Source organism: Amblyomma americanum, chromosome 1, assembly GCF_052857255.1.
Source record: "Amblyomma americanum isolate KBUSLIRL-KWMA chromosome 1, ASM5285725v1, whole genome shotgun sequence".
Taxonomy (NCBI): domain Eukaryota; kingdom Metazoa; phylum Arthropoda; class Arachnida; order Ixodida; family Ixodidae; genus Amblyomma; species Amblyomma americanum.
Genome location: NC_135497.1, coordinates 438003154 through 438013180, shown reverse-complemented (window position 1 = coordinate 438013180; position 10027 = coordinate 438003154).

Below are 10027 nucleotides of genomic sequence, written 5' to 3'. Positions count from 1 at the left end.
CCTCGATGATGGCTTCAGCGTTAATGGCTTTCGTGGCGCCTACAGTCACGATAACGCTTGATCGGGGTGGGACGCTCACTTCTTCCTCCAGGACACTCAGGGCAACGTGATTTTCCCCAGTTTTCATCGAAGCGATGGCTTCGTCTGTCGAAAGCGTGATCAGCTTGGATCGCAGGTCGATGATCGCCTGATGCTCATTAAGGAAATCCATACCCAAGATCACTTCGCGGGAGCATTGCGGTAGCACAACGAAGATCGCAGGATAGGTATGCCCTTTGACAGTCACTCGCGCTGTGCATCGTCCTGATGGCGTAATGAGGTGGCCCCATGCGGTGCGAATTTGTGGGCCGTCCCAAGCCGTTGTGACTTTTCTCAGCTGCGCAGCGAATGTTCCATTCATCACCAAGTAATCGGCTCCTGTGTCGACTAGAGCGGTAACTTTCCGGCCGTCGATAGTCACTTCTAAGTCGGAGGTCCTGGCTCTTGCATTGCATGTCGCTCTCAGCGTCGGGTCACGGCTTCGTCGTGTATGCGAGTCGCGTGTATGGCGTGCGGTCGAAGCTTTTCTGGGTGGCGTCGTCGTTCTGAAGGCAGTTTGCGTCGTGGTCGGGGTTGTCATTTTGTGCGGCGTCGGTGCAGCGAGAGTAGGTTCTTCATGCGGCGTCGCGGGTGCAGCGTCTTCATGGGGCGTGGTCGGTGGAGGATCTTCGGCGTTTCGCTCTTGAGCAACCTCACCTCCAGAGGTTGCTGCCTTCAGTTTCCCCTTCGGGGGCTGGGAGACCTTCCTCGTACCGCGGCTGCGTAGCTGCGGCGTGGCGACGCAAAACGCGAGGTTGACGGCGATGGTGAGCGCGAAAAACGTTTCGGCGTGTACTCTTCTCGACGCAGGTACTCGTCGATTTCCTGCGGACGTTGTCCGAAGCGTGGTCGTGGGGCGTTAATGGCAAATCCTCGAAGACCGATACGTCGGTACGGGCAGTGACGAAAAATATGGCCGGCCTCACTGCAATGGAAGCACAACGGCCGGTTGTCGGAAGTCCTCAAGGCGTCGCATTTCCTGGGGCTTGAGCGTCGGTCATAGGCTGGGCGTGCGGGGGCTGGGAGGCGGCGTTGTAGAACAAGTGGCTCATCTCGGGGAGGACGTGGGGGTTGTCGTTGGGGCTGAGCCCTCCTTACTGCAGCGGCGTAGGTCATGGCCTGGGGTTCTGTGGCCGTCGGGGTGTCAAGTGCCTGTTGCACTTCTTCTCGTACCACGTCCATCAGAGTCGCTGCTTGTGGCTATGGGGAGGATGGCAGTAATCGGCGTAGCTCCTCTCGGACGATTTCGCGGATAACTTCCCGCAAGCTGTCGCTGGTGGTGGCCGGCGTATCCGAACGGATTGCACAGGCAGAGGAAGGGCGGTTGTCGAGGGCCTTCTCAATCGTGCAGGCTTCTTGCATGAATTCCTCGACTGTGTTTGGCGGCTGGCGGACGAGGCTGCCAAAGAGTTGTTCTTATACGCCGCGCATTAAAAACTGAACTTTCTTTTCATCGGTCGTCCCGGGGTCGGCGCGGCGAAATACGCTCTTCATCTCCTCGACGTAACCGCGGACGGGCTCATTCGGAAGCTGGATCCTGGACTCGAGGAGTCGTTCGGCTCTTTCTTTCCTCACGACACTGATGAATACCTAGAATAGTTCTCTCTTGAATAGCTCCCATGTCGTAAGGGACGACTCTTAGTTTTCGTACCACGTGCGTGCGGTGCCATCCAATGAGAACACGTTTCCAATTTTTGCCGCATCATCCCACTTGTTGAATGACGCCACGCGCTCAAATTGATCCAACCATTCTTCAGGGTCTTCGCCTAGGGATCCATTGAAAGTTGGCGGCACCCGAGGCTGCTGTAGTATGATCGGTGTCGACGTCTTCGGCGAGATTGCGGTGCTCGTAACAGCGTCTTTTCGCTGTCTGGTGCGGTCTGGCAGTTTCCCGAACTCAGGCTCTTCTCCCTGGAGACGTCGGCTGGCTCGCTGAGCTGCTGGCTCGTCCTCGGGTGCGAAGCGCTGAGGGCTGGCTTCACGACTTAAAGGGGGCGTCCGGAACATGGAAGGCTACCCAGCACCTCCACCAGATGTCACGTAGTGGTGACGGCAGTCGAAGCAGCGATGAAGATGGACGAAAGGGGCTTCTAAAAGAAAACTGTTTATTGGGCTGACTTGCACCCAAAATGGACTGAATCACTCGGCGGCGGCGAAGCGACAAGCGTGCTCGGCTGTCGTCGAACAGAATGCCCGCCACTGTCGGCCGTGCTCAATTTAAAGCTGATAGCGAACTTTCGAGATAAAGCGTGAAAAGTTACTAGAACATTCCGGAACAACGTAGAATCAGCTCTGCCTGGCTGCGATCAATCGAGATAAATCTAGTAGCGTCTTGCGTCGCAGATAAAGCGATAAGATGGTGTGGCGGCAGATTTGAAAAACGAACAAACATCGCAAATATTCGTGACAATACCCTAATCATTTTTACCTTTGTTTCTTGTAGGCTTTTTTTTCTTTTGAGAGGGTTTCAATGTGGATCTGTAGGTTCTCCCGTTTTCTGCAAAGTTCCATTGCCATATCTCCACCAAGCCCTGCCCCATAATTTGTTTTAAGGAGGAATATGGGCTGTGCTCTGGGATGACATAAGGCTAATTGACCTCAGTGACCGAAGTGAACAAAGCGCGGCAGTGTTTTAATTCCGATATGTTGCACCTGTGACTATTTCTATCGCCCACGCGTTTGTGTTCTCAACCATAGTTATATCTGAAATTAACTGCACATATATAATAAAGATTGTGAACTTCACAGCTATAAAGCCGATTTTTGAAATTCCGGCAACTGACTCAAATTTGTACATTTAGTATTCATATCATAAGGCAAATTTTTTCCCCTGCTTTTCACGTATGCGGCAAATAAGACCTGCTTAAGGGACGTTGCTGGGCGTTTTGGGCTTGGCGATACGACCGTGTTCCGGATTATTGAGCGCATGATGGAGTACCTACGAGAAGTGGCGAAGACAGTTATTTCATTTCCAGCCGACTTGGAACAGCTGGCGAAAAACTTTGAGCAAGTAAGACTACTCCTCAGAATGTCTTTTAGAATGTTTTATTGCAGGTACATTAGGTACAGTACAGCTTCTTCGCACAACCGCCTCAGTAAGTCCACATCAAGAAAACAAAAATACTCAACAGTAGCACCAAAACAAGTTGCACTTCTGCTAACTGTAATCAACTGCAGACAGAATTCTAGGTTAATGCATGTAGAATAGAATGGCATATGCTTAAAATACTGATCACCACACACTGTTCATTTGCAGCTATCACAGTGCAGTTAGCAGTCAGGTAAATGCATTGTTCCGTAACAAATGCATCCGAGATTCTATTGACTATTCAGGTACAAGTAGTAAAGTGAAGCCACATGAAAGAAGTATGTAAACAATGACTGAGCATAAAACACACAAAAAAAGAATGCAAGTTATATAAGCACTGAATAGCACTATGAAGTTGTACTTGCGCAGAAGCATGATCAAGCAGATCAAATTAGCAGACAGGTAACATACCCTGATCTGCAGTTGTTCACCAAGCTTGAAAATGCTGTGAATGATATGCAGCTTTCATATTATTTGCTACAAAAACATTACATATACATGCCACTAGTGAGAAAATAAAAAAATATTGCAAAGGCAAACAAAAATACCACTGAGTGCTAAAACATATTAAATCACAAATTAACACTTCAGCAAGTTGATAAAAATGGAGACTAGCTTTCAGAGTGCCAAGTTGGTGGCCACAGTATAATAACAGTTTAATGTGGAAAGCCCTAGGGAAGCAAATCTGTTAGGGCATGTATATTGAATTTATATCATTGCATGTCAAAACACATTTTTTGCCAGTTGGATGTGTCTGGAAATAATGCAGGCTTAGCATATGGCTTCATATCTAACAATTCACTAAGATGAGCAACATATGAACCTTTCAGAGTTGCGTCTCCTTGTTATTACATTTTTGGTAAGGAGAGGCAGATACAAAAAATACGCCTATGGGTTGTTAAAGAGGTAAACTGAGCTTGACCTGAAGTTTTTGTTTTTAATACAGGTGTCTGGTGTGCCTGGTACCATTGACTGCATCGACGGCTCCTATATTAGCATTCGCTGCCCGGCGAACAAGATCCGGTCAACATATATCAACAGACATATGAGCATCTCACTGACGGCACAGGCATGCTGTGACAACAACAAGAAATTTGTGGAGGTTACCGTAGGAAACCCCAGCAAGATCCATGATGTCCGAATATTTGAGAAATCAAGGTTCTCAAAAAAGCTTACACAGGTCTGTGCGGATGGAGGATTTCATGTTCTCGGTGATGCTGCCTACCCGCTCAGAGAGTTTCTATTGACTCCTTTCAAAAATTATGGAAACCTGACTGAGAGAGAAAACACATTTAACATGAAGTTGTCTGCTACACGGGTTCGGATAGAGAATGCTTTTTTTGGTTTGAAGGGTCGGTTCCGCCAGTTGCTGCATGTTGACTTTTTTGTTGTAGACAAAATGAACAAGTTCATACCGGCATGCTGTGTTTTGCACAATCTCTGCATTGACTCAGGAGACAATACTGTGCCACCGATTACGGATGATGGGTCATCGAATGCAGAGTGGAAGAGTCTGCCTCCTGATGACAGTGAAAGCTGCAGTCCATTTACAGCCACAGAAGCTACACTCCGCCGTCAAGGAGAACTGAAGCGAGAGGAAGTAATGCGAGCCATGAACCTGTGAACAAGAAAAAAACAACCCTTTTCCCACATTTTCTGTCAAAGCTTTTGCAAATATACTCTCAATCTAAACCGAATGCCTTGCGGAGTAGTTACATTTTTTCTCTGTACATTTGTACTCTTCTTTCTTCCTTAGCTTTTCTTTTTTTTCTCTGCTTCTGCTTCTTTTGATGCTTCCCTCTCTGCTCTTTTTTTTTGGCCTTCTGCTCCTCTAGTTCTCGAATTTTTTGGAAAATAATTCCATTTCCATCATTCGAGCCGTGCTCGGCCTGTGTCGTTTTTTCTCAGGAACCTCATCTTCCTGTGTGGCACCTTGTTGGTTATTGTCCTCATAGGTCGGTTTTGAGGGCTCATGGGGAAATTACTTGGAAACAATGCCTTGGGCATCTCTGACAACCTCGGACACAAGGCTGTTGTCGAGCCACTCAATTTTCTCCAGTTCATCGTCAAAGGGCACATCTTGCGGTGAATTGCCCGACTTGCTGTTGCTGGCTACGGCAGTTCTTTTTCTTTTGCACACGGTCTTGTACCTGGTGCAGCACTGCTCTCCTGTTCTCACTACCCCTAGAGTTTTTTTAGCTCCATGGCAATTTTTTTGAACACTGCTTTTTTGTTCCTGAATTTCTTCAGAGGCCCAACTTGAGCAAAGTATGTTGCGTATAAATCAAGAAGTAATTTAGTTTCTCCTCCTGTCCATTCGCAGGTATGAGCTGGAAAAAGAGGCACTAATTAATGCCCAGCCACGCTCACAAGCATCAATGCGTAAGAAGGCTCGTTACTATCACGTAAAATTGCATGGAAATAAACTATTATTATTATTATTATTATTATTATTATTATTATTATTATTATTATTATTATTATTATTATTATTATTATTATTATTATTATTATTATTATTAGCATTAATGGAAGGAAATACAGTGTCCACATACCCCGTGTTCCTTGAATGCCACTTTGCCCTGCCCCCTGAGTATGGCCATGCGAGGGGCCAGGCCGTCCTTCCACACCAGGAACTGCAGTGGTGCAAGAAGTTTTCTTTGCTGTTGATTACAGTGCAAATCTTAAATGAACTAGCAAGAGGTTGGGTGCTTCAAGATATGTAGTAGCCAGTCTAAGACTGGCCAAACAAAGTAGGTTGCTAATAGATTGAAGGACACAAACAGTGTGAAATAAAAAAGTTCTATGTTTGTACTTAAAGTTAAATCAAATATCTCACCAACTGTAAACTTATAAATTGAAGAGTGGAATCTGGTACAAGGCAGTAATCCATAAAATCTATCGCGTCAAGCAGTGAGAGACTCAGTTAGCACCCTTCAACCAAGGTAGGTTAGAGCACACTTACTAATTTCTGGTGACATCTCCGCATTACCAAGCTCTGCTCCTGACTCTGCAACAATATTCACACAAAAAGGTTGAGAGGGTATTCTGGACGGTCCAAATATATAACGCTACGATGCAATATGAAGGGGCTTATAATAAACTGCACATCTCCAACCAAAATTTTAAATTTAACCCAACGTTTCGAAGCCGACTCGGCTCCTTCATCAGCGGTGACTGAGGGCAGTAGCTAGCGTCTTTTAAGCATGGAGGGGAAGGGGGGGGGGGGGTGAAAAGAACCACAGCTGTGTCGCGAAAGGCGCGGGGGAGGGGGAGGGGGTTTAGGCTGTTAGTCACGCTGGCGCACTGCAGGGAGTTCCTGAATGGCGACTTTTTTTCGTTGCGTTGAAGAGCGAAGTCCCTGGGCATATACTGGGGACAGGTTTCCTTTTGTGTGGTTGATATTGTTCGGGGTGGTTTGGATATGCCAGGATTCCAGAACGAGCCTCTTGTGGTAATTTGTTTCGGTTCCGAGGATGCGGGTTTCTTCAAAGTTGATTCTATGGTCGGAGTCCTCGGGATGTTCGGCTACTGGATTGCGCTCTCTTGCGAATTTGCGGACGTCGTTCTTATGTTGCCGAATTCTTTCTATGAAATTTTTTGTTTTGCAGATGTAGCTTGCGTCGCAGTCGGCGCATGGAATTTGGTAGACAATGCCTTGGGATCTTCCTCTCGGCGGCCGGTCTTTGGGAACAGGTAGGCTAAGCACAACAGTGTTTGTGGGCTTGTGCACAACCTGGAGACCCGATTTCTTCAGGATTCGGGCGATGGTTCCGCTGACACCTCCGACATAAGGTAAAGTGACGTATTTTGGTGGTGGCGTTCGTCTTTGTGCGTTGATTTCTTGACGATTGTTGTGTTTTTGACGTCGAATGGTTTTTTGAATAAAGTCTTTTGGGTAGCCGTTCATGATGAGTTCTTTGAATATCGTGCGGTGTTCTTTTTTTCTGTCAAGTTCTGTGCTGCAGTGCGTCTCAACTCTTCTGAACAGCGTCTTCACCACTGATGCTTTATGGACTGTCGTCCGTCCATCATCGCATGCCTGTTTTCTTCGGTTTCTCTGAAATTACAGGGTTCCCCAAACCATGTACACATTTCTCGCGTTGAGCTTGCTTATTCCTTTGATATTACAGTAGACGTTACACAAAAACAACGCGAAAAACTGAGAACGGAAGAGCGAAATACGCGAATTTTTGCATTGAAATACACAGTAGACATCAAACTTCTGGGACATGCAACCTAACTTCCGGTGGCTTCACTTGCGCCCACTTCGGAAAACGGGAATGCGGCATCCAGCCACCTAGTGGAGATCAGTGGGAAGCTCTGCTCCTGCCTCTGCAACAATATTCACACAAAAAGGTTTAGAGGGTATTCTGGACGGTCCAAATATATAACGCTACGATGCGTTATATATTTGTTTCTTTAACCTTTTAGTAAAAGGTTAAAGAAACAGAGTGAGCTCTGTGGAAAACAGGGATGCTGACGAAATCTGCACTGGGAACATACAGGATTTTTAAGCAGGAAATTTCCAAAGAAAATATCTATGATAATTGTAGGGGAAGCTCTTTGTTGTTTGAGGCCAGGACGGGAGTTTTGCGGACTAAGACATATAGAGTCAGGTACCACGAGATAGACACGTTCTGCGTTGCGTGCGGAGAGGAGGAGGAAACGACTGAACACTTGATACTTTTCTGTAAAGGGCTTCACCCTACTGTGGAAAGCAGCGGGGCTGATTTATCCAAGGCATTGTGGTTTAAGGACAGTGAAGGGAAAGTAGATTTTGAGCGGGTAGAAGTAACCAAGCGAAGGTTATCTGATTGGTGGCTAAAATCAAGAGTAAAATTTCATAAGTCATGGCTAGGTGGCTTGAGCCACCGTCCGATTCAAAGGGTTCAGCCGCACGTGTGTCCTGCTTGTTCCTCGAGGAGTTTGAGCGCAGCAGTGATCGGAGGTGAGAGGACCTGGACAGCCCTTGAAACAGTCATTTTCTCAATGTTTGACGGAAAGACGTGCTTACGCGTTAAAAAACGAACAGGTTTCCCGATGCTTCCTTGTTGCATCTTGTAGAGGTCTTTGAGGTAGGAGGAGGAAACCTCGCCGTCCTTACCGAGGTCACGGGCAAGGAATTGGGATCTCACGTTCTTAACTATGTGACATTGGTCGAATGCCAGAAACAACTTTTGTGTCGGATCTTGAAGGTACTGTATGCAAAGCGTTAAATTTACATTACACAGCAGTGGAAAAGCAAGAACGTTGATATTGTGATTATCGGCCACAATCCGTACAATCTTAAAGCCAATTCTTTCCACTTCTTTGAGGACGTACTTTATCAGGGAAAACAGCTTCTGGCCAGTGCAGTTTCTCGTGAAGAATTAGCCCACAGGTATCCGGATGCGCACCGAAAGCCCTACTAGCACAAAACACAGAAGTGCGTTGGCTAAAACAGGATCACTACTGGCTCTGTCTTCCGTGCTGTTCCCCAGGTCTACTTCCCCCATAAATGAATCTCTGCTTGTTATATTGAAGCCTGTGCTGAATTCGCATCTCATCAACTACTAACGAGCACACCTTGGCCTGCTCGGCTTTTAGGCCCGTGACCTCTGCTTCAAGGCGCTGCTTAACAAAGGATGTGAAGCCTACCTCACCTGAATTGACCCCCGAGGAATCTTTGCAAAGTAGAGCTGCATGGCAGTTTCAGGAGAGACCTTCTTTGCGGACGTGCTCGTACGCCCGTGTTGGCAGGTTCCTTAAAATTATGCAATGACGCACAACAGGCTCGGACTAGGTTGGCCTGATTTTTGAAAAGTTTTTGACTTGGTCGACCAGAAAGCTTGCACCTAAGTGCTTTTCACTCGCTGCTTTGACGACGCCGGCAAAAGCAGCAAGATGACAGTCCTCTTTCAGTTGCCTTAGTTCCTCCTTGTACTTTCCACTGTTTGTTTCAGTCGCTCTATTCGGGCTTTCAAGTCCCGCTCTTTTCGTCGCCACTTCTGGCGTTCGACAACAGAAATAAAAGGGCGGATGTCAACCTGTGTCGCCTTGTTTTTTGCAGTTCTCGGTGTTGAGGCATCCGGCTCGACCACGTGCTCATTGTTACTGATTGAGTCATCCATGTTTGCAGAGCTTTCAAGTGCAGGAGACGACGTAGTTGATTGTGGAGACCGACCGACGACGGCGACGTTGTGACAAAGGCTACTTGCATCTGTCGGCTTGGAAGCAGCACGGACCAGGGCCGGGGGGCACGGAATGGACGCTTTCCGTTTTCGCACAACAGCATCGCTGCGCGGTCTCTTCGCAGGTGGCTGCATATATTGCGGATAGTCCAGAAAAACGCTTGGAGTCGCACCTCTTTTCAGCTTCCGGGTTTTGCATCCTTCCTTGTAGTCGCTTGAAAGGAAATGCTTGCTGCAGACGACCAAACACCGAGATGTGGTATTCGGCACCCAGTCCTTTCTAGGGATAACTTTTAACCACTGTGCTCAGCAGCAGCCCCCGTATTCACAAACTGGTTTTAGCTTTACCTATCTTTAACGCGAAGGGCGACTTTCAGAAAGGTTACTGAAAGTGAAAGGTAAGGGAAAGGCCAAGCTGTGTTTCAGAAATCCACCTTTCGGCAGCATTACGGAAAGCTCCCTTACCCACGGAATTAAAAGGTATCGTAACAAGGGTAAAGAAATATTAATGCTTGTCGCATCAGTGGATGTACTGATAACTTGTTTTGTATACTATAGAAAGCAGTTAAACATATACTGGAGCTGTACAATCCTTCAGTAGACGAAATTAACTAGCCTGACTAAAATTTTTACGCATGTTTCCTCTTGGTCTAGTCGCTACAAGAAGCTTTGTTGAGTCGACGTCGGT